General features: G+C 37.3%; 1 protein-coding gene across 2 annotated transcripts in view; it reads left to right on the top strand.

Moving 5' to 3' along the window:
- Window positions 1-25,078, top strand: part of Vav3 (vav guanine nucleotide exchange factor 3) — a 364,771-nt gene that overhangs the window by 204,946 nt on the left and 134,747 nt on the right. The window lies entirely within an intron of this gene.

The raw sequence follows: 25,078 nt of genomic DNA, 5'->3' as shown, positions 1-25,078 counted from the left end.
AATTAAGGAAAAACACTTTTGTGATTTATTTTATTTGTGTTTCAGCATTATTTACCTTTTGTTGATGAATTCTATCAAACTGTCTTTTGTTTTTGTTTTGAGAAATGTTCTCGGTAATAAAAAATAGAGTTGTGATTGAAATGTTTTATTGCAGTTTGGAAAAGAGGAAAATAAAGATTCTTTTAGTATTATATAATATTTTGAGAAATAGGATTATATAACTACATATTTTTAAGTGTATAGATCTGGATTTTATTATAATCAGTTCCATGAGCTGCCTGGGAATCTTAGCTTATTTAGCCTCTGTGAAATACATTCTCATCTCTAAAATATTTGTATATGATTTGTGAATTCCAAATAATATGTGTCTAGCAGAGTGCAAGCCACAGTCATATGATATTGATTAATATCAATGTCATAAAAATAGATGATATCTATTTTTATTGTTATTAATACTTTATATTAGGATCCTAGTTTGCTTATGAATACTTAAAACTCAAGAGTGTCTTCTGGTGTACTACGATAGTCCTTATAATTTATTGTTACTCATTGTAGTAATTAAATAAAAATTAATAGTTTCATGCATTAATGCAGTTCCTGTATTATAGGAACACTTTTGGTTTGGGGAGGAAGCAGTGAAGCGGGTGAGTTTTGCCCAGTTCGTGGTTAGTAGTGACCTGCATCAAACTACTGATGTTCTTTCAGTGTGACACCAGAAGTTGGACAGAAAGAACTGGAGTGATAGGATGCTGGATAGGATGCTGAATAGGATAGGATAGGGTAGGGTTAGTGAGAATGTGGAGGTCCAGAGCTGATAGCAAGCTTTTGTTCTTGTGGAAGATGCTAGCCCAGCATTTTCTACTGGATATATTTGTGTAATCTATAGGTGTGTGAAGGAATTTCTGCAGAGTGGTGAAGCTAAATTTCCTGTTCCCAGAGTAGACAAGCTCCTTGGACTATGTGTTACGCATACCATTAATTATCATTTTGAGTTTCCATAAGTTAAACAGTGAATCTTCAATACAAGGAGCTTGATAAAATAATGACTGTGTCTCTTTTATGTCAAAGAATCTGGGGTGGGTAGAGTATGGCCTGGTGTGGTGGCTAATGTGTATCATCAGGACTTGGGCTCATGTCTTCTCGGTTTGCATCATCAGCAGTTAGTTTTTGTCTACAGTGCTGATTACATAGCTTCTGGAGCTCTAGGTATAAAATCCACACTCTAAGTGGTAGAAGTTGATCTCTTCCTTTAAAGGATCTTAATAAAGGACTTAATTAATATGTATTTCTGTTACCTAACACTCACCAGAGCTTACTCTTGTGGCCACATCTACGTGGGGGACTGGGAGTTAAAATATTTATTCCAGGTAGGATTGTGCCTGGCTTGGTACCAGGGTTCTCTTACTACAGAAGGGTGGGAAGGGACAGTGGCAAGCAGCCACCAGGGGCTCTTAGGTCTGCATACCCAGGAGTGTGGATAGATTTAAGTTGTTCTCCACAGTAAGGGTGACAGCAGCATGAGCAAGGAATCTGTAACTCTTAATCTTTGATTGTTTTCTAAACATCTCAACTATATAGTAAAATATCAGTGGGTGTGTTTTTTTATTTTAGAGTTCTGTAGACTGTCCATGATTTTCTGTTGCATTTGTTTGACCGTGTAATCTTTAGCAACAAGTTAGAAGTACTGTCCAGCAGGTCTGTGGTTGAGAGCTTCTATAAGCAGGGATTAAACCATGTGTGGTAAAATAAAATCAAGATTTTATTCAATTATCAGGATATTCTATTACTCTTACTTCCCGTTTCCCTTCTTTGGTGAAACTATTTTTTTCTTTAAATCCCTTAGAAACTTTCTGTCTTCTAAACTAGCTCTAGTCTATCTTGTTTTTAGAATATAGAAAAATCTTGACAAGTCTCAGTGCTTAACATTTTGCCTCAAATTGTGCTGCATTTGTCATTTTTTAAAGTTCTTGTGTGCTTCTTTTAGTCTCTATGACTAAAAGAAGACTAAGAAATCCTAGAGCATTGTTAACACCACCAAGAAAAGCAGCAAGCCTCATCCCTCCAGAGCATCCTCAGCACAGCCTTGGGTCCTGGAGAAAGTCTCTGTAGAACCCTCTGCAAAGTGTCTTGTAAGGAAAGGGAGACACTGGGCAAAAATGATCCAGAGAGTCAGTATTTTTTTAAAACTGATGAAATGTTTCCTAGTTCTGTGGACAGAAAAGATTCTGTTTATAGGATGGTTGGATCATTTTTACTTAAAATCACTCCAGACCACCTTGGAAGCACTTCAGATACTGCTTGCTCTTAATTTAGAACATTAAAAAAAAAAGGCCATAGAAAAGCATGAATACCAACAAAAAATAAGAATCCTGTGAACAGAAATCATCTCCCCAGTGGTGACCTAAATCTCAGCTTCTGTCTTTTTCAGGCACACCCCCATCCTTGCTCAGCAGCCATTCTTGACCTTCTTTGACCATAACGACATCTAACATTTAAAATATGCAGTGAACCACATTAGAACTTGGCAACCACTGGGGGAAAGGCTGAGCGAAGAGAAAAGCGGCAGTGGCCCACTTGGATAGGGCAGGAGGAAAGAGGTTTTACTTTTTTCCTGTGAGAAGAGATTCCATGGCTAATCACTCTTGAGGTTGTGGGAACAACTGTGAAGCCAAATGCTGTTGAAGAGCTGTAGTTCTGGGGACCTTATTCTGAAGAATGCATTTAAATCTTTAAGATGCTGATCAATATGCATGCTTGCTTTTATTTATTCCAAAAGGCATTTTGTTGTCAACTGTCTCTCATAATTCCATTCAGTCATCTGTGAAATAAGATGGCAAGTATTTTATTGGGTTAAGCTGGCTTTCATAATGATGATGGAAAATGTGGATATGAGTGCCTATATTAATATTTAGAATTTTGTTAGAAAACTATGGATCTGTTTCCCTCAGATTCCTTCTATATGTTACATTTTTATGAATTTTATAGTTATACTGAAGTTAATAAATCTTACATCCATTTTATAGGACAGGAAACTGCTAATCACAGGTGCATCTAAGCAAATTTGTACAAAGTCCATAGTATGTAATTTGCAATAGAGTTTAGGGTCTCATTGATCCTACAGTTTTCTTTTTCCTTGAGGTTGCTAAAATAAGTAACTGGACTCAAATCTTGTAAACTAAAATGAAGTCATTGTTTTTTGTGGTTCATACTTGTTTTTACTTTCACTGAATAGAGCATAGGGATCAGGGACTTTCTTTAAATATCCTTGGAATAAGTCAAAATGGGGTAAAATATGAAAAAACATAATCAGCATAATAGAAGAGAGGCTCTTTAAGAAAAACAGTAGAAAAAAAAAAAAAAGAAGTAGAAAAAAAAGAAAGATAAAGTTGGAAGAGAAGGGTTGTGCTTTCCAGACCAAGCCTCTGCAATGCTTATTGAAGGAAAATGAAAAGTCCTCTTTCCTGGAATTTCTTTTGAGCAACTGGACCCAATTCTTGAAGTTTTAACAACTCATTCATTCCTTTGAATGGAGAAAGCCCCTTTGAAGGTGAATATACCATTATTACTGTCACACTCTAAGATTTCCTGAGTGTTACAAGTCAGTCACAGTGCTACGGGGATTACCTAAGGAAGGCTGATGCAGGAACCAATCATGACTGCTGAAATATCAGTCCAGGATATTTGCTTGATAAACACTAGGACCGATTATCTTGAGGAAAGAGGATAAGAATGTGGGATAGAGGTTGCAGTGCTGGAGAGGTTTTCTGGGACTAGCTTCACTGCCATTGTAGTCCTTTGGAGAGACAACCTTTGGTCTCTTTGTTTCCCAGAATGAGCCCTGGAAAAGCAGCTGTCAGGGAAGGGTGGGTGGGCCAGAACCTAGCCATTAATCTTCACAAATTGCATTTAATCTGAAGTACAATGTTGTTTTCCACCTTATTCTCTGACTACTTCCAGAAGGAAATGGAAGTCACAATAAAGAGGACACATGCTTTTAATTGAAATTAATTAAAGAGAAAAATTTAAATAATCAGAGGTCAAATAAAACAGTGTTCCATGCATTTCCTTCAAACTCAGGCCCCCCAGGGAAGAACATTTTTTTGGAAATTTATTTTCTGTATCTTGTATGATAAAAACAACAAACGTTTCTTTTCACATTTCAAGTGTAAATTATGGTTCATCAAGCATCATTGGTTTTAATCTTAAAGACATTGCTAATATATTCTGAATATGAGAGAGATAGTTACAAATAGAAAATTTTATTCATTCTGTAAGTATTTATTAGGCACTTCCTTGTTGCTAGAGACTATTGAAAGCCCTGACCATATAACAACGCAGGGCTATTGCAACTAAATAGAAATATTCTTACCTCTAAATATATTAATACTTGGTTACTGTATAGTGAATTAAATCTCAAGACTGAACTCTTGATATCTCTACCCAAATTAGTCTCTTCTTCCAATCTCATATATTCAAGTATCAAAAAGTGGAGGCTCAAGACCTGACACAGCCATTTTCCTTCAGCTGTAGCCTTTCTCTTTCACCAATCCCTGCAGATTCAAACTGACCACTCACTCATATTCTGCATTGCCAATCACCTGGTTTAAGCCTTTGCATCTCTAATTAGCTGCTGCTTTCCCTGAACTCCCAGCAGTCCATTCATCATTGAGCACCCATGATGATGAACCAATCATGTTCTGTCTACTTCAGCCCTTCATTGGCTGTTTATTGTACTTGCTATCATATTACAAATTTTGCTAGGGCAGAGAATGCCTTGCCTCATTTTATCTTTCTGCAACCTTCTTTCACTGTAGTTATGTTGTATATTTCAGTTCCTGAAAATGCAGACTTCCCATGCTCACACATGAGGTTTTCTGGCTGGCATGATCTTTCATTCTGCTCATTAGATGACTTGTTCTGGATTCTACAGGTATTAGCTTTAAATGTTACTCTGTGGGGACCTCTGTGCTGAATCTCACCTCCCCAGTATTCTCTTATTTTAAATATATTCCCAGAAGCATTCATTTTCTTTTTGTAATTTATAAAGTTGATATCATATTATTTCTTTCTTATTAATAGCCTTCAAATATGAAATTGCTGTTTTTCTGAGGCATATTTGTAGACACCTAACCCAATGCTTAGATAAGGTTTATAGAAGAAAGCATGATGGGTAGTTTTTATGTTATCTAGACTGTCTTTTAAGGAGCATTGATTTCATCCTTCTGTGTGCTAAACACTGCAGAAATAATATATAATTCATGCTTCTTGGGGCCTTCTTGCCCCTAGGAGATTTAAAACAGAGTTTGGCTGAAATTCTATGTTAGAGTCTCAGGTGCTCAGAGCCCACCTACTTCTTACTTTCTCTCTTTGTTCACATTTCCAATTCTTTGTGGCTTTCTTGTTGTTTTTGTTTTTGTTGTTTCTACCTGTCAGACTCAGAAGAAAGGCCTACTCCTTTTCCTGTATTCACTACAAACACAGTCATCTAAATTTTGTGGTGCTGATGGATATCATAAAGGAGACTCGAGTTCTGCACCTGTTCCTTACGCTGTTTCTTTGGTCTCCTTGATACCTTTAGCAGCATCTATGATGTCACCATCTGTGCTGCTCCCTGCAGTGGATCAGTAATCCTCAATCCATGACCTGTCCTCTAGGGAGCCACTAGCCAGGCCATGCAGGGGCACATCTTTCTCATGCTGTGATACAGAGAACTAATACTGTGTCATGTTATAAGGGGCACAGTGAGTGAATGTATTTAAAACTTTTTCATTTTCACAAAAGATTCAGTACCAGAAATTATGGATAAATGTGTTCAATGTGAGGAAGAGTGTATGAAGGGGGATTAATGGCAGTATCTTCTATTGTAATTTTAAAACTTAAACATTAACTATTTTATGGTCACCCCTTGCTGATCAAACATTTGCAACAGTTTCTGTCAAATAAAAAACATTATAGTGTGTCTTCACCTTATTCAGTAAGTTTGACATTTTGAGACCACTGCTGCTTTCCCCACGTCAAAATGACTATGAAAGGTAAAGATTTTGAATCGCTTCAGGATATTGAGAAAGTCATAGGCAGTGCAACTAGAGACATGAAAGAGGATTTGTAGAACTGCTTCAGAATGTGGCAAGAATGATAAGTGTGTTTGAAGCCGATTGAGGGCAATTAATAGTTATGTGCCTTTTACCATAGTACATTTAAATTTTTTTCATAATATTTTTTAAAAAAATAATATTCCTTGTATTTTTTTTTTATCATGTCACATACATTTCAATTCCAAAGGAAACTCTCTGGGAGTATCTCAAGAAAAGACGGTCTTTGTTGTTGGTTGATGAAAGACCCATGTTTATAAAATCAAAAGTATGATTGCAAATTTAGCATTGCATTGTGAAAATGTAAAAGACTAAATTTTGTTTACACTTTTACTCTGATGGAGTTGCCTCTCATGTTATGGGAAGCTAAGTCTGAAGCTTCAAAGTATACTGAGCAACACATGCTACTAGTTTTGTGTTCTCCTTCCTAGAGTTCATCTTCCTCCTCTTCATCTTCATCAAAAGGTCTGGTCTGTTTGCATCTTCTCAAATGTTTAAATAAGCTGTTTTGAGACAATAAATTTGATCTTTTATAGTAGGGACCTGTATACTTTTTTAAAGGGCCAGAAAGAAAATATTTTATGCTTGGGGCCATATGGTCTGTTTAGAATTGCTCATTTCTGTCACTGTTAAGTACTAACTGTAGCCACAGATAACACATAAATGAACAAGTGTGGTACATTCCAACAAAACAGTTGGCTGCCCATATTTGGTTCATGGGCTGTAGTTAGTGACCCTTGTCTTAGAACACAAACAAGATGGTTTAGGCCTAGGGAATATGGTGCATATGTGTTACCAGTAAATGATCTCAGCTCTAACAAACCACATGGTGGCCTTATATAGAAGTGTGATTTTTTAGTAGCAGTGATTCCTATTTGGGCCATTCTGATGATTTTACTCCAAAATGATCCCTACCGTACCAAAACAAAAATAAACCTCAGTGGATTTTTTATATTTGGCATTACTTTTACTGTGCAAGTGAATGTCAGAAATGCCTGCTCAAAGAAGAGAGTGCTCTTATTTAGGTATCTGGCATCATTAAATTGTGACAGTGAATCCTACAAAATCCAAGTGACCAGCAGCAACATGGGAACTGTTCTCTGTTCAGTAATCAACTGCTTTAAGAAGGTAGAGTTTTTAATCAATGTTGCTTTTTGTGCTCTTGACATATTTTCTTCCCAGCAATAGTATCCTTTATGCCTGAGTTTATTCTGTAGAATCTTCTCTGGATACTATGTTAAGAAAAACTAAAAGGTGAGTAAGGAGCCTGGTGGAATCAAGGGCTGGCCATATAGTGAGCCTTTCTGAGTGATGTGCATATGGGGTGAATTTGCACTGTGGTGCCACTTCCTTTGGCATCTGTTGGTATCCAAAGCCTGTTGTTTGGAAAGTAGGAGCCTTACTGGCATAGTGGCCAAACAGTCCACAAACTTTCTCCATAGTTAACATTTTTTAGAAATGTTTGCTTTTGAGAAATTGTTTTGTCTAAAAACCACCATTTCTCCTTTTTCCTTAAAAGAGTTTCATGACCAGTTTTTAGTACAAAGAATTTGTTTTCAGGTGTGGAATCCATGTTGACGTGATGTGCTCCCCTTGGGCTGTGCTGAGTCTCATGGTGCTGTCCTATTCACATTAATCTCCCCAGGCAAAGCCAGCTCCACTCTCCTTGAATCTAATGTATTGTCTATAACCTTTCAAAATTGGCAGTTAAGTCAGTATAGGGAACTGTACTGGCAGCAGTAAAAAGAAACAGGACATGGGACAATGCTCAGAGAAATCACGGCTGTCATAAAGTGGAGCTGTTGAGTAGCCTCCTTGATCCAGAAACAAACAAAAGCATTTCATGCATGACAAAGCATTAGTAAATATTAAATAGTGTTCTTGTTATGTTTTGCCTAGTGGGATCAACCAGTCCCCTTTTTCTGTGGTTGTATTTAATACCTAGCTGACATTTTTCTGGCATTTTTTTACTGTGCTTATGAGGAAGAAATCATAGGCAGGAGGAAGAGCCAAGGGTAGATACTAATGGACAAATAAACATTACTCTGGTTAAAACTAAATGCAAATAAAATCACTAAGCTGAATTAGTGTTGGCTGCTCTATGCCTTTATAACAGAGCCTTTGATCTGATAGGTTTCTTTTCTTTTTACATGAACAATAATAACGCAACCAGAGGTTTAACCTGACAGCATGGTCAGCGTGCTGTTCCCAGTTCGTTGGGTTAGTGTAGAGATCAACACAAAAGTATGTTTGGTTTGGAATTGGTTGTTGTACTGAGTCAACAAACTGGTATATGATTTCCACTAAGAAAATGGCATCATCTTTACTACTGTAAATCTTACGGAGTTAAGCAAGTTTCAACATATACGTCTAAACGCAATAGTTAATTTCACAAGTATAATGGGATATTTCTTGGTGAGAAATTACTAGATCATAGGGATTAACACTGAGCAAAATAACACAAAATAAGCTGCGTTTGTAAAATGTAATGGAAACAGGAAAAACTTGTTTTTTTGTTTTTTCCTGTTCATAAGTCAGTGGGCAAGAGCAGTGTTGAAGAAATAGGAAAGTCAAATATGGAGCAAGTTTTGAGCAAGACTATTGTATATCCATACTCATTCATTTGTTCATGTATTTACTGAGCACCTTGTACATATCCAGGAAATACTGTAAGTTTTAGGGATATTAATTTATAAATTCATTTCTTTTGCAGAGTTCACATTGTACCAAGGTTTGTATTTTATTTTAATGTAGCGTTATAATGCTCAGGCTAAGCTGTATTAAATTGCAAGCCTCATGAGATAGTTTATATCACACCTTATTTTGATTTGAGGAGAATGGAATTGGAAATTTCAACACACAAAAGTCCTATGCACGTGGGCCTTGTAGACAGATGTTCAGAATTTTTGGTCCCCTGAGAATATAAGAAAAAGGGCTTTACAATGGAAAACTTTTCTTTTTCGTATAGGAATGGTTGTTTATCATTTGTATTTCTTTCCAAGTACAGCCTATGCTTGATTGCCTCTTCTGATGAGGAACTCACTGTATTTAGAATCATTTGCACTATCATTGGCTAGCTGTCACTGTAGAAGTGAGCAAAAGACTTATCTATTCAACTATAATTTCCTAATGTCACTTCTTGGGCCCAGATAGAATATGTCTAACTCTTTTTCCTTATGGAAACCCTTTAGATATTTGAAAACAATTATTTCTCCAAGTCTGTGCTTAAAACATACATTCTCTTAAAATCAGCTTAATTTGGGAACATTCTTTCCTTAACTAGCTTCATTAAATACTTACTAGTGGATAAATCAAAATTTTAATTTCAGTTCAATATTATGGGCAGGGTACAATGAAAGCTAGATGTTGTTGTCACAAAAAATGGAGTTTTTCTGAGCTGTTTAGAAATAAATTTCAGAGTTTTTGATAAATTATGCATTTTTTTCCTGATTCTGAATTCACTATTATCCTGAATCTGAAGACTTCAGATTTTAATCCCTTCATAGTAGAGTATTTAGAACCTCGTAGCATATAATAGTAACTCCTTACTATTATATAGTGTTTTTCAGTTTCCAAAGCATTTTTAGGTAATGCCTCATTTGATTCCTAAGAGTTCTATGAGGTGTCCACCAAAGTATTCTCTCTAAAAAATCAGAAAATATAGATGAGATTTAGTATGTATGTGTGTGCGTTTTCCAGTTAACAAGTATTAGAGTCTGAATTTGAATTTTAATCTAGGGCTTTTTTCTGCACGGCATGTTGCCTCGTTTTTAGAAAGAATACATGCTGCTATTATCCAAAGATGAAAGTTTCAGTTTGTTTTAGAAGCAAGAGGTATTCTTGTGTAGTATATTCACACACAAGATAAAAAGTATGTCTTAGAATTTAAATTCTCCCATATGGTGATACCTTTGGATAAGAATTTCATATATTTACAAAATCATATAATAAACAACTATGCATTCTACCAGCAAAAATTTAGATTGGGAATTTTAGCTTTGAAGAATTTTCTTAGATCAAAGTAAACCAAATTCTAATTTGTAAATTAATTTAATAGTTTTTGATCACCGTGTCTAACCATAGGATGGAGTCTAATTTGGATTATTGAGTTTATTTTATTTGTTTTTTAGTGTTATTCTTCCAGTGGTTTAGATAATGAAGTATCAATCTTAGAGTTTTTTCTTTTTTCCTCCTTTTGAAAGTAAAAAAGTTGGAGGAGGAAAAGCCTCATGGTCTGAAACTAAACTTTGGCCAGTAATCAGGGTGGGTTAAGAAGATTCTGAAATAAATATATATGTTTTTATGTATGTTGAGAAAAGAATTTTAATGTGTACATTTGTGAGAAAACAATTTTAACGTGTACATTTGTGTACACAATGTTTATTGTGAAGGTCAGGAAGTATCTTAGCTACTTTTCTCTAGTTGCTGAGATAAAATACCTAATGCCCAAAATTAGGGAGGGGAAGGTTTATTTCTTACAGTTTTTGGAGGTTTTGGTCCATACTCAGCTGGTTGCATGGCAAGGTGGCATGGTTTGGACGCAGTTATTCATTACCACTACAAGCAGCAAGCTCAAACCTTGCAAGAGGAATACACCTTTTCCCCCTCACTTACATTGTATGCTAGCTCCGCCCCTGGGCGGGTGTAGCATTCACACCCCCAATCCGAGTGCTAGACAATGAACCAATCACAAATGCTAGATTCTGCTGTGTCCATGTTTGCATGAGGCTAGGGATGAGGTGGGCAGCAACACAAACCAAAACAGGAAGGTAACAGGCCAAGGGAAAGGGAAAAGAGCAAAAAGGGCCATGATAACAGAGTTTTTGAATTTTTTTTTTTATTTTTATTTTTTATTATTTTGTTATTGCTTTTTTTATTATTTAAGGAGAAAAAAACAGAAAAAGGGTACAAGTTATACAGAATTTCAGAAAAAAAATAGTAGGAAATCACTACTTAATGGATTACATATTGTCATCTTAGAAATATTTGTTCAAGTTACAAGATTAAAGCATATAAAGTGGACATTCAAACAGTGAGACTGCAAACAGTTCTGTTCAATGATCCAACAAAACTCAGTAATATCATTGTCTATCTTATACACTTAAATATACATGCAGTTATACCATTTAGAGCACTTACTTTTCCTCTCTTTTGTACAATGACTATTACACTTTTTGGGTTTTATTGCTTCCACAGTTCTTATTACTTTTTTGGAAGAGAGTAAAACCAAATGTGACAACAGAACAGAGTTGGTTAAATCAAAAGGGTGGGCATAATAGATAATGTAAAAACATATTACAAGGTGATCAACAATGGTTACCATAATGCCTCACGCTATCTCAAATAGAATTGCCTATATTATCAGTTATAATAAAATTGAACAAAACAGTAAAGAACGAAACCAACGAAACCAAAACATTGGAGACATTACAGGTCTTCAAAAGTAGATAGTAGTCAACCAGTATGGGCGTCATAATGAATCCCACTATCTTCACAGCTGTTGCCTAAACTTTCAAACCTGGTACTATCAAGCAAAGCAGAATAGAGGAACATCAGTCAAACCAAGATGGTGAGAGCCATACAGGGCTTTCAAATCAAGTTAATAGAATAACAAAGTGGGTTACTATAATATATCCTGCTTTTTTTTTTTTACTTATTTTTCCTTTAATTAAAAGGATAAAAATAAAAAAGTAAACAATAAAATGGAGATTGAGATAAAAGAGGGCATAACAACTAAACAGTGCAGAACAAAACATAACATTTAAGCAAATTAGTGTTTCACCACAAAATAATCCCGACATAAAAGTAGTTACCATATTGTCTCTTTCCTTGAGATCTTTGAGTATAACTTCATATACTGTAGCATCAAATATATCAAAACAATGTAAAACCATTCAAGAGAATGACAGTATTACAGGGTATTTAGAATCAACTAACAGAAAATGAACAATGGTTTCTGTATAATCTCCTTGTCTATAAAAGTTTTTGTCTATACTATCATATAATATAAAATCCAATAAGATACAACATGTTAACACCTATGGAGATAGAAGAACAAAAGCTTGATGGGACTTCAAAATAAGATGATACCAAATCAGCATTACCTATTATGACGTCGTTTTCTCCAAAATAGCTGTTCCTATCATCCAATTTTCTCTGCATCATTTCTGTTGAGCTCTTTTTCTGTCATTAGTTGTCAGTTTGTCTTCTTCATTTTGTTTTCTGCTCCATTCATTGTGGCCTCTCTGCCACTATTTCTGGATTCTTCGTATTTTTCTTTTTTAGAATATCCTGCAGTATTCTCTGTAGAGTTGAATTGGTGGTTGCATATTCCCCTAGTTCCTCTTTATCCTGAAAGCACCTTGTTTTTCCATCAATTTCCAGGGATAGTTGTGCAGGATATCTCAAGCTTGGCTGGAGGTTATTGTCTTTCAAAGCTTGAATTATTTCCCCCACACTCTTCGTGATTTGATGGTTTGGGCCAAGAAGTCCGCTGTAATTCTGGTGGGTGTTCCCTTGTGAGTGATCTGTTTCTTGTCTCTGATGGCTTTTAATATTCTGTTCTTATATTGGATTTCTAGAATTTTGATTATTATATGCCTGGGTATAGCTTTATTTGGGTTGTAGGTGGCTGGGGTCCTATATGCCTCGTATATCTGAGTATCTTTACCGTTTGCTAAATTAGGGATATTCTCTTGGATTATTTCTGTGAATAGCTTTTGTAGTCCATTTGTTTGTGTCCTCACTTCTTCTCTTATGTTCTTAATTCTTAAGTTATAGATCCTCTTATCATCTTCTAGTTTTTGTATTGTTGCTGTTTGTTTTTTTATTATTTTTAAGAAGTTTTTAATTTCATGCTCCCATATTACAAATCCACCCTCCAGTTCAGATAATCTGTCCTTAATTTCTTTCAAGCTGTTATGCCAGTTTTCGATAGAGTTTTTAGCTTCCTGGTAATCTCTTTGAACCTGCTTCACGTATTCTATGTGTTCTCTATTTTCTCCATTAAACAATTCTCCCCTCTTTTTCTGTTCTTCCATTCCACCATCTGCTTTTTCTTGGGTTGTGCTTAGCATTTCTCTGACTATTCTGTTTATGTCTTGCTTCAGGTCATTAATAACTTCATTCCTGAACTCGTCTATGAGACTGGAGATAGCCTTTTATGTCTATTGGTGGCATGTCTGCTATTGCCTGTTTCTCAGGATTGAGGGCCGAGGAGCCTTTCTTGTTGCTCCCTCTTCCCATATTCTTTGTTCCTTATATATGCAAGCATATATAGCAGGCCCAGCTTCTTACCCTGTCAGCCACAGTCTGATTGAATTGCGCCACTAGGTGTTCCTGCTCACCGCAGTGCACCTGGGAGTTACAGACTGGGCAGCCTATGCAGGGCCCGCCCCTCCAGATCAACCTACCCAAGACTTCACCTCTAGGGTGCCCCTCCAGGTGCTGGGACCTGGGTTGTGCTAGCCCACTGGGTCTCAGCCAGCAGCGTCACGTACTGCTAGGTACTGCTCACCAATCCCGCTTGAGAGGGGGATATGTGACTGAAGTCACTACAGTGCCCTGTTCCAGCAAGTCTGCCTGGTCCCAGAATGTTCTCTGTTGGTGCCTCCTAGACCATGGGAGAGTCCCAGTTTCCCTCACTCACCTGAGATCGATGCATGGCTCCCCGCCTACCCAGCTCTTAACTCCGTTCACTGATTCCCGTTCTCAGAGCTTTCGCGCTTCTCTCTCCCTGCTGAGCCGATTCAGATGCAGCAGCAGTGGCAGGTAACCCAAATTGTGGCTTCCAATGGCGTGGGCTCCAGCTTCCATGCTCAGGCTTTATCTGTTCCTGTTATAGCACCAGGATTGCATTCCCAGTTTGTATCTCTCAGCCCAGTTCGTTCTTGGGTCAGCAGGGTATATCTCCTCTTGGTTAGGATTCCTCATTCCACACCATTCCTGGATTCTAAGCTGGGTCTCGCAGAGAGCCTGCGTAGTTGCTGCTATCTGTCCACCATGTTCTCTCACAAGTCTTGAGTTTTTGAATTTAAAGGCCAGACATTTCTGACTTTTGGTGTCTCCTATTGAATTTTCCACTGTTTTGTGCTCTGCTGCATCAGGCACAGCGATCTCATGGGCTTTTATTATTTTATTTTGTACCTCTGTTTAGAAAACAGCTTGAGTGACCACTGAGGTGGTGTTCACTGTGGAATGTAGTTATGGGGCAGACTCATTTAGCTCCTTTATTTCTAACTGTACTACTTAGGTAACACTGGATGTTTCCTACATATATGGATGAAGATCGGAACATAGTGTGATCATGCTGCCATCCTTATCCTTCATGACAAATTTGGGAATAAGCATTGAATAGCTTCTCTTTCCTGGAGAGAGCTAAGTTTGAAGTGGTATCTGAACCATGTGTTTGACCTGTTCCTCTTTATATGAGTAAAGTTTCTTCTGAGCATACTTTTTTTAAAAAAAATTTTATTTAAGGAGAAAAAGAAAAAAAACAGAAAAAGGGTACAAGTTATACAGAATTTCAAAAAAATACACAGTAGGAAATCACTAGTTAATAGATTACATACTGTCATCTTAGAAATAGTTGTTCAAGTTACAAAATTAAAACATATAAAGTGGACATTCAAACAGTGAGACTGCAAACAGTTCTCTTCAATGATCCAACAAAAACTCAGTAATATGGTTATCTACCTTATATGCCTAAATATACACGCAATTATATCCTTTAAAGCACTTTTGCTCTCTTTTTTACAATGAGAGTTACAAATTTTGAGTTTTTATTACTCCCACAGTTCTTATTACTTTTTTTGAAGAGAATAAAACCAAATTTGACATAACAAAACAGAGTCAGTCAAATCAAAAGGATGGACATAGTACATAATGTAAAAACAGAATACAAGGTGATCAACAGTGGTTACCATAATGCCTCTTGCTATCTTAAAAATAATTGCTTATATCATCAGTTATAGTAAAATTGAACAAAACAGTAAAAAACAAAACCAATAAAATCAAAACATTGGAGTCATTACAGGACTTCAAAAGAAGATAATAGTCAAACCAGAATGGGCATCATAGTGAATCTTATTGTCTTCACAGTTGTTGCCTATACTCTCAAACTTAGTACTATCAAGCAAAACAGAACAGAGTAAAATCAGTCAAAACAAGATGGTGAGAGCAATACAGGGCTTCAAATCAAGTTAATAGGAAATCAAAGTGGATTACTATAATATATCCTGCTATTATTTATTTTTTTCCTTAATTAAAAAGATAAAAATAAAAAAATTAAAAAAGGAGATTGAGATAAAAGAGGGCATAACAACAAAACAGCACAGGTCAGAACATAACCATTTAAGCAAAATAGTGTTTCACCACAAGATATCCCAACATAAAAGTAGTTACCATAGTGTCTCTTTCCTTGAAATCTTTGAGTATAATTTCGTATACTGTAGCAGCAAACATACCAAGACAATGTAAAACCATTCAAGAGAATGACAGTATTACAGGGCATTTAGAACCAACTAACAGAAAATGAACAATGGTTTCTGTATTATCTTCTTGTCTATAAAAGTTTTTGTTTATATTATCACATATAATAAAATCTAATAAGATATAACATGTTAAGACCTATGGAGACAGTAGAACAAAAGCTTGATGAGACTTCAAAACAAGCTGATACTAAATCAGCACTAGCTATTATGATGTCTTGTTTTCTCCAAAATAGCTATTCTTACCATCCAACCTTCTCTGCCTCATTTCTCTTGAGCTCTTTTTCTGTCATTAGTTGTCAGTTTGTCTTCTTCATTTTGCTTTCTGCTCCATTCATTGTGACCTCTCTGCCACTGTTTCTGCAATCTTGGTATATTTCTCTTTTAGAATGTCCTGCAGTATTCTCTGTAGAGTTGAATTGGTGGTTGCAAATTCCCCTAGTTCTTTTTTATCCTGGAAGCACCTTGTTTCTCCATTAATTTCTAGGGACAGTTGTGCAGAATATCTCAGTCTTGGCTGGAGGTTATTGTCTTTCAAAGCTTGAATTATTTCACCCCATGCTCTTTGTGATTGGATGGTTTGTGCTGAGAAGTCTACTGTAATTCTGATGGGTGTTCCCTTGTAAGTGATCTGTTTCTTGTCTCTGACAGCTTTTAATATTCTATTCTTATATTGGATTTCTGGAATTTTGATTATATGCCTGGGTGTAGTTCTGTTTGGGTTGTATGTGGCTGGGGTCCTGTATGTCTCATAGATCTGAATATCTTTACCTTTTACCATATTAGAGAAGTTCTCCTTGATTATTTCTGTGAATAGCCTTTGCAGTTTATTTGTTTATGTCCCTGCTTTTCCTTTACATTCTTAATTCTTAAGTTATAGATCCTCTTATCATCTTCTAGCTTTTGTATTGTTACTGCTTGTTTCCTTGTTGTTTTTAAGAAGTTTTTCCTTTTATGCTCCCACATTATAAATCTGTCCTTCTGTTCAGATAATCTATCCTTAGTTTCTTTCAAGCTGTTTTGCCAGCTTTCAATAGAGTTTTTAGTTTCTTGGTAATCTCTTTGAACCTGTTTCATGTATTCTATGTTTTCTCTATTTTCTCCATGAAACATTTTTCTCCTTTTTTTCTGTTCTTCCATTCCACCATCTGTTTTTTCTTGGGAGGTGCTTAGCATTTCTTTAACTATTCTACTTAAACCTTATTTACTTGGTTAAATACTTTACTTTTGAACTCGTCTATGAGGTCCTGGAGATAGCACTTTATTTTTTTGTTTTTTTTGGTCTTTTTCATTTTTCTCGGTACCAGAGATCGAACTCACGACCGCCTGCTTGCAAGGCAGGTGCTTATGCCGCTGAGCTAAATCCCCAGCCCCTGGAGATAGCACTTTATGTCTGTTGGTGCCGTGCCTGATATTGCATGTTTTCTGTCTTCATTCTCCTTTGCATTTACCTTTCCTGGATCAGTGTTCTCAGGATTGGGCACTGAGGACCCTTTCTTGTTGCTCCCTCTTCCCAATTTTTTTGTTCCTTCCATACAAGCATATATAGGAGGCCCAGTTTCTTTGTCAGTTACAGTTTGTTTGAATCACCCTAGCTAGATGTTCCTGTCTACTGCAGTGTACTAGGGAGACACAGACCTGGGCAGCCTCTGTTGGGCCCGCCCCTCCAGGTCAGTCAGCCTGCTGAAGGCTTCACTGCATTAGGGAGCACTGCCAGGCCCAGGGACCTGATTTGGGCTAGCCTACTGGGTCTTAGTCTGCGGCGTCACCCAGGTCAAGTGCTCCCCACCAGTCCCGCTTGAGAGGGAAATATGTGACTGAAATCACTGCAGTGTTCTGTTCTGGCTAGTCTGCCTGGTTCCAAAATGTCCTCTGTTGGAGCCTCCTAGTCTATGGAAGGGTCCCTGTTCTTCTCATTCACCACAAGTTGATGCAGGGCTCCCAGCCAGTTCTGCTCTCAATTTGGTTCACCGATTCCTGCTCAGAGCTTTCGTGTCTCTGACCCTACTGTGCTGATTCAGATGTAGCAGCAGTGGCAGGAAATTCAAACCATGGTTTCCAGAGGCATGGGTTCTAGTCTCAGCATCTGTTCCAGTCGTAGCACCAAGGTTGCATTTCCAGTTGGTTTCTCTCAGCTTAGTTCATTCCTGGGTCGGCAGGGTATATCTACCCCTTCTTAGGACTCCCCACACTGCACCATTCCTGGAATCTAAGCTGGCTATCTCAGAGAGCCTCTGTGGCTGCTGTTATCTGTCCGCCATGTTCTCCTGAAAGCCCTGAGCCTCAAAACTCTTTACTGACCCACAGGACAAATAGGTGCAACTGAATCAGGTCCTCATAAGCTCCCTGAAAATGAAAGGTGATTTTCACATAGGAAGCAACAGATTTTCTTTCTCATCTGTTGAGAGCTGTACTTGTTTCCAACTGTAATAGTATCACAGCAATGGATCACTGGCATGTCACATATGCCAGCGAGGGGGCGCAGTCATTTGCACGGCCCATTGCGGCGGACTCTTGGGCCGCTAGGTCACCACAGGCTGGGGTGCAAGCGCAGGGGCAGGGAACAAGGAATTTTTTTTTTTTTTTTTTGCGGTACCAGGGATCGAACTCACGATCTTGTGCTTGCTAGGCATGTACTTACACCGCTGAGCTAAACCCCCGGCCCTCTGAGCATAATTTTCAAAGAAAATACTGAAGTTTAGGAATTCAGATTATCTGCCTCAAACGTGCCTAGAATTTTCCAGTTATCTGCTTATCTCATTATTTAGTCCTACCCGTATCTTTATGTTTATCTGTACTATTATTGGACATTCAAAACAGCCAGCTCTTTTAATAAATGAAGGTAATTTTCAAAGTCACAGATTCTTTAAATTAATGGACTTTACCAAGAAACAAAAACTGCTTTTGTGTCTGTTATTTTTCCTATTATTATTTTCTCCCTCATCAATCCTGTGTAAGTATTAACATTTCTGACATTAACATTACATTCCAAGCACAGTCCTTAACAAAATTTGTGTTGGGGGCAATTCACCTATTTTACAAGTAAAAAAAAAAAATTAGGACCAGAGTGTGAGAAACCTGCCTGAGCCACAGCTTATCCTGGCATGGAGACTGCACTCATGATCTTGTATGTGTGTCATTCCCAAAGCTTTTCTTGCCCAAATGGCTGATAAGGGATAAATTATTTCATTAAGTATAGGTTTTCTATCTTCTAACAACAAACTGTAGATTTCTTATTCCTTCTTTTCTTTTCCCTTCAATAGGAAGAACATCCAACAAGAAAATTCTCTCATCTGTTATTGTATACCAGATTTGCTTTATGTAGGCTTTGACTAATGGTTCATTGGTCAGAATCAACTCAGGGTTCTGTTCTCTGATAGCACATTAATTATATATATGCATTAAAGCTTCTTCCCAGAGAATATTTGAGCTTTGACATATTGAACACTGGCATTTTAAATTAAAGCTGTTGCTGTCAGTGCATTTTAGAAAACTAGAGAGCTTAGAAACAGTGTTTCATACCTAACAAAATAGTCCTGAGTTCATATGTAATTTGCTATGGCAAAAGTGTGCCTAGCCTGTTTGTGTTAGAGGTTTGGATTGAGTCTTCCAATTATCATGATCTAAATATCTTTTAGACCAAGAAATAAAGTGTTCTGCAAGTTTTGTTTTACTAGAAGGCACAATGAAGCAACCTACTGAATTTTCTACATACCATTAAGACTAGGCATAAAGAATTAAAAATTATTCTGAATCCTTCAAATTAGGAGGATATCAAGATTAAAATGATGTTTGGTGACAGCTATGAACCTACAGTTGAGATCTGGACTTTCTTATTGCTTCTTGTCTTACAGACACTTTCGCATCTGGTTAGTAAGCATTATTTTTACATGTGGCACTAGACTTGTACATGTTAGTAAGTAGTCTGGATTCAGGCTTTTCCTCAGTGTAAGTGAATCGGGGACATTCTGTATCTAACAATTACACATACTTTTGTGTAATACCTATGCACAAGGTTCTCCTTATAAAGTATCTTCTTCAAGGCAGTCTAATAGAGAGTCCATAGGTCATGAATCACATTTAATTTTGACTCAGCCATTTTATAAATCGATCAATAAACAGATTATTTCCCTTTAAATGCTTATATGCTAGATAATCTCAGACTTGGTAGGCATCAAGTCAGACCCAGTATAATTCCATCTACAGAATAACTGGTCCAAAACTATAGGAAGAAGCAACTAGTGGAACCCTCAGACCCTTTAATTTCTAGTCATTAGTCTTTATTCTAGAGAAAACTTGTGTTAGCATGCATATTTAAACTCAGGTGGTCCTCCTTCCCTTATATCCCTGTGAAAAGCTGTTAGTCCCTGTCCAGGACCAGTACATGTGGTGTAGTGAAGTGAAGCTCAGCCAGTGTCCAAAGGTTTAGAAGTAAGACCTTAGCCCACCATCAGTTTGACTTTAACATATCACTTCCTGTTGACATTATAGGTGTACTTTGGGGAAGGCACTCCTGGTTCCTGAACACTTTGATACTAGCATGAAACCTTTTGATTGTAGGATATAGTGAAATCCAAAGTGAATTAGAACTTTAATTACATTTCTTGTGAGTTTAATTGTTTAATGTGTTGTAAAATCCAACTTACAAATTTCATATTCAATTATAAAATGAATCTCTCTTCCAGTTGAGTTTGTTTTTGGGTTTAAAATAATTCTAAAAGGTTATTGATGCTTTAGGGTAATACTTAGCTTTATAAAATTTCAACATAAGAGATTGAGTATTTTAGCATTAAGTTTGTATTGACTCTTGATACTGACATAAGTCTCAATATGCAAAACCCACAAAGGCTAAATCCCACAGGCTTATGTGTAGTTTAAAATATGCCTAACTGGTCATTTTGAACATGCTGGATAGGTTGGCAATTTGAATATAAGACTCTTTGGAGAAATAATCAAATATTAATTTTAAATATTTGTTAGCAGACAGTTGGCAGTTGATTTTAAAATTCATTTAGAAAGTGAAAATGCACATTTACTTAAATCACCAATAAACTGGATTTCAGAAAGGTGTTTGGAGGTTAAACACTTAATGATTAATTTATATATAAGTAATATTTTAAATAATTCAGAGAAAAGATAAAGCAGCTGAAGCTAATGTTAATGATGAATACTGATGAAGGTTTAAGGGCTCCATGATTTAACTGTGGAAATCATATCTATTATCCTGAAAATAGAATAGAAACCTATATGGAAAAAGAAACCTTGGGGGAGTTCAAAGAGTGTTGGACAAGGAGAAAAAAACATAAAGAGTTAAATCCTAATTCTTGTTTTGACTGTAGATCCCTGGCTAGCAGTCCTTTGGGGAAGGTTAAAGTGTTCATACCCTAAAGGTGATGCTCTACTTTAAACTATGTGGCCATTCTGTAGACCATCAGGAAAACCCGATAAATAGACCTTCTTTCAAAATCTATAGAAACATAATAAGGATAAAATAATAATCAGAATGGTTCATTTGTTTATAACTGACGATATTGCTTACACTTGAAATCTTAAGGAAATAATACTGTGCTGATTCAGTAGGACACTGCATCTCACAACTCTCCGAAGAAATTAACTGAACTCTTCATCAAAAAGCAGAGTGTGTGATCCAGGGAACTTGACTGCTTCTGGATTTAGCGAAGAAGGCTTTTTGATATTAAAAGCACGTGAAACCGTAGCATTAATATGTAGAGAACTGATTGATTAGTGCCTTTTTCAAAGTCAGTTGTGAGACTTCTTGGGAAACTGAAATGAACCTGCTGGCCATTAGTGGTCAGCACTGCCCCAAGAGAAGTATTTCTGGGGCTGTTGCTCCTAGAATAGGGCCCTTCTGCGGGAATTCTTGTTGCCTATTGCTTGTGTGAGGTTCCAGCCTAAGAATAGCTTAATAAAATTCTGCTTTGCAGTGATTTGTTTGTCTTGTGTGAGTTATTTCTTTCTTTTATTTTTCTTCTTCTCTTGATTGATTTATCTGTTTGTGTCCTCTTCTAGTGCTTTTCCCATCTGAACCAAAAGCACTTTGCAAATATCAGAGCTCAGATTGTTAAAAGATCATTGATTTTTTTCTCACAGCCCTGAAGGTAGGCTGTCACATATCATCATTTATTTCTGAGATAGGAAGACTGATAGCATAATATTAAACTCTTTTATTAAATAGCTGTTTTTGTGTAGCAGTAACCTAAATTCAAAACAATTTTCTATTTGTCTTTATCTACCACAATTCCAGTTTACAAATATATGCTTTCTAGGTAGTATGGTTACTTTGTTGTTATTAGGAAGAGTAATAACATGTCAATAAATTTTTTTTGTTAGATTGAAACTTCTAATATGATTGCCAAATGGCTTCCCAGGATACCCATAAAATAGGCCTCTGACTAGCTGCTGAAGTTTGTCTACCCCTATCTAACTCTCTAAAAGCTTGTTCAGAAGTCAGTAGACCTTGAGTATCTTGTGGACCTACTACAGTACACTGGCACCCTTTCCTCAGTGCTACTCATTTCTCTCTACCATTTACCATCTTTAAGGAAAGCTCAACTTGGAATCAGCAGTCTTTGGATCCAGAGGACCATTCATGAGGTTAAGGTCAAGTCTTAATGACAAAGTTAAGGTCAAGTCTAATGTAGTGGAGGTTGTTTTGTTTTGTCTTGAGACAGGGTCTTGCTCTGTAGTCCAGGCTGGCCTTAAATTTTCTGTGTAGCTCTAGGTTGGCCTTGAATTTGTACCATTTCTCCTGCCTCAGGCTCCCAGCAGCTGGGATTACAGGCATCATCCCATCTAGCCTACTGAGGTCACTTTTTAAACTACCTTCCTCTCTCTGGATTTACCATCTTCACTGCGTGACTACCATGAGCATGCAATCTGGTGTTTGCATACAATCCATTAACGGTCACTCAATGCTTTAGACCAAGATCAGATTCCAGAGTGTACATCAGTGACATCTACAGTTTGGCCTATGCCCAGTGTTAGTCCTTTTTTTATTTTTATTTTTTACCAAACTCACTGCTATAACCAGACCAAATTCCTAGCAATCACTAAACATACCAGGACATTTTATAACTCTTGGCTTTTGATCACGTTGTTCTTGGGATCTTCCTGGCTTAGGTTCTGTTTTCTCCTGGAATCTGCTAGCAAACACTTTTCAAGACTCAGAGTGAAGGCTGTTGTTTTCTTGCAATACCGCAAGCCCCATCCTCAAGCCGTATTCTATTGGATTGAGTAATTTCTCCTTTACTCTATCATGTCCTATATGTTTCAAGAGCACTTCAGTTTTATTCTTTTCATAACTCCATCTTTAAAAAAATTTTAAAAAGAAGAAAACAACAAAAAAAGGGGCTGGGGATTTAGCTCAGTGGCATAAACACCTGCCTTGCAAGTATGCGGTCATGAGTTCGATCCCTGGTACCGATAAAAAAAAGATAACTCCATCTTTATCTTAGACCAAAAGGACCTTAAGGCTAGAGGCCATATATTTTTGTTCCTCCACAGTGCTTGGTACACATTAAGTATTTAATAAATACTTATTGAATAGAGAGTTTCTGAGAAAACTGGGTAGTATGAAAGACTGGTTTTAGATTTTTAAGTATTAACTTCAGAGAAAGGATAGCTCATTATAGGACATAGTACTATGGAAAGGTTTCAAAGCAAAGATGTGGGCCTAATCTACAGAGCTGCTTAAGATTTGGGTGGCAGAGAGTAGGAAGTATATTCATGACCAATGTACCATTCTGTGTCAGAAAGGGTTGGGTCTTTTAAATCATGGGCTGGTCTATGAAACTGTTTGGTGTACTGGTGTAACTTACCTTTATCTCAGAAGCTGGATGTGTTATCCTGAGGTCCTTTGTCATGGTGAAAGGCTCTGGGAACTGGAATTAGACAGGATATGGTACTAAGAATGAAGCCATCTCATGGCTGGAGCTCTGAGTGCAGGGGTTCCACTGTAGACACAAGCCTTAGCTGAGGTGTTATGGTTCCCATACCTTGCAAGAGTGCCTTGCAAGAGCAAAAGCGCAGGATGCTGTCATCTGGTTAGCTCTGTGGCCAGTCGCATCACAGGCAGGAGGGATTATCTGGTGAGATAGGAGGCCAGAGAGATTCTGGGAGACATCAGTTTCCCTTGTAAGAACTAACTTTTGTGAGATTTCCTAGGGAATCAGTACTTTTCCTGAGAAAAGTATTTTTTCTTCTTATAGACCTAATTGCCTCCCACTAGGTCCCACTTCTTAAAAGTTCCGTTACCTTAACAGTGCCACAGTTGGAACAGTCTTATAGCACATGAACCTCTGGGAAACACACTATATCCAGTCTAGGTTACCAAGAAATTCTCCAGGGGATACAAACTGTGTTTCCTCTGATTCAGTTCAATTCTGGTACTACCTAGTTGAAGTTTGACTCAGATCCCATAGGTTTAGGATTCTATCCCATAAGACCTCTTTTATTTTTGACATCATTTGCGAGTAGTAGCTTGTCACACATCTAGCCAACTGCTGTAAACAAAGATTTCATGATCTTGTTCTTGAGTTCATTTAGTTTACTAGATTGACTCACGAAACTCAAGGAAACACTTAATTTACTGATTTATTATAAGGGATATTATGAAGGATGCAGAAGAGCTGCCTGATGAAATCAATGCATACAGTAGAGTACTGGAGAGTGACATGGAACCACATCATTTTCCAGGTGTGACACTTTTCAGGACCCTTCATACGGTCAGCAGTTGAAGTCTGTCCAAACCCAGGCTTTTGTGGAGGATTCACTATGTAAACACGATCTGCAAAACCATTGGCATTGTTTCAGTTGTCACTGAGATACAATACCCGACATCCAAATTAAAGGATGAGAGGTTTATTTTGGCTCAGTTTATAGAGGTTTCAGTTTATTTTAACTCAGTTTGTGGAATCTGCTGGCTTTCAAGGCAGGACAGCATGGCAAAGGGAAGAAGAGAAAAAGCTCCTTCTATCATGGCATCCAGGAAGCAGAGAGTCAAGGGAGGCGCTGGGAAGAGAGATCCAACCTTCTAGGTCACACCACAGTGACCCATGTCTTTAGACCTGGGCTGATCTCCCAATAGTAAGCCCAATATAATGCCCCTACAATCCAGTTGCTTCCCAGAGGTCCCATCTATGATTGCATGAGGCCTTAGGAGGACATCCTGAGACAAGCCATAACAGATCCATTCCCGGACTTAACTTTTAGTACCTCTCTCCTCTCTGCAGGTTAATGAGGCTGAACTTTCCAACCCAGGAAGCTCATGGTTAGTTCTCCTGACAAGCAGCCTCATCTTGAAGCTAGCCAGGAGCTCAGGAGTCATCTTATTACAACAATAGATGATCCTCTCATCCAAGAAATTGCAAAGGTGTCAGTAACTGGCATTAAAGGCGAATATTAGAGCCAAAGATTCTCCTATCACATCTGTCTCTCAGGGCTTTAGGGAGCTCTGTGTCAGGAAGCAGGAGCACAAAT

The sequence above is a fragment of the Cavia porcellus genome, unplaced genomic scaffold (genome assembly GCF_034190915.1).
Source record: "Cavia porcellus strain 051 isolate PalLab524CR breed Dunkin Hartley unplaced genomic scaffold, mCavPor4.1 scaffold_1, whole genome shotgun sequence".
NCBI classification, from domain to species: domain Eukaryota; kingdom Metazoa; phylum Chordata; class Mammalia; order Rodentia; family Caviidae; genus Cavia; species Cavia porcellus.
The sequence above is the reverse complement of the archived record's forward strand: the minus strand, read 5'-3'. Positions and strand labels throughout refer to the sequence as shown.